The following is a 638-nucleotide window of genomic DNA, read 5'->3' on the forward strand; positions in this document are numbered from 1 at the left end:
TCACAAACCTCTCTCTGAGCTATGTGATGCTATGACATCACAGAGCACATACATTCCGCTTGCCGTCTGTCAACCACTCAGTCATTGCCAGTCATTGGCTGGATGGGGGGCTGCTTGCTGCTGCTGTGTACCTTAGCAAACTTATTTGCTTGACAGGCCTTCCTCCTCCTCCGCCCACATGCCCACCTATGCCCGATCTGTTGTTCACCTGTATCACAGCTCCGCCCCAATAAGGCAGAGCCTCCCAAGAATGGTACAAACTCATCCACGTTCCCCTCCATGGAAAGCTTTAGCAAAAGGCAAAAGTGTTATATGTAATGAAGAGGAACCCGAGTCCATGACGCTTCCAACCAGCCATATATATTTGTGTGTATTAAAGATCACATTTTATTACATTTTGTTTTTCTGTACTTTATTACATCTTATTGTGATTTATAATTGTATTGTTTCTTTTCCATACATATGTATGTTTGTATCTATGTATGTATGCATGTCCAATTGCTTTGACAATACAAGTGTACTGAATTGAGAGAGAGAGAGAGAGAGAGAGAGAGAGAGAGAGAGATGGAGAAAGAGAGAGGTGCTAGGGCACATTTGTAACACAAATTAGGGAACATTCATAACATGCTTAGGGAACA

General features: G+C 42.6%; 1 non-coding gene across 1 annotated transcript; it reads right to left on the reverse strand.

Moving 5' to 3' along the window:
- Nucleotides 1–222: 222 nt before the first annotated feature.
- On the reverse strand, nt 223–337 carry LOC136760109 (U5 spliceosomal RNA). The gene has a single exon (XR_010820152.1). It is a non-coding gene; the product is annotated as a U5 spliceosomal RNA (small nuclear RNA).
- Between the last annotated feature and the right edge of the window lie 301 nt (nt 338–638).

This window comes from Amia ocellicauda, chromosome 1, assembly GCF_036373705.1.
Source record: "Amia ocellicauda isolate fAmiCal2 chromosome 1, fAmiCal2.hap1, whole genome shotgun sequence".
NCBI classification, from domain to species: Eukaryota; Metazoa; Chordata; class Actinopteri; order Amiiformes; family Amiidae; genus Amia; species Amia ocellicauda.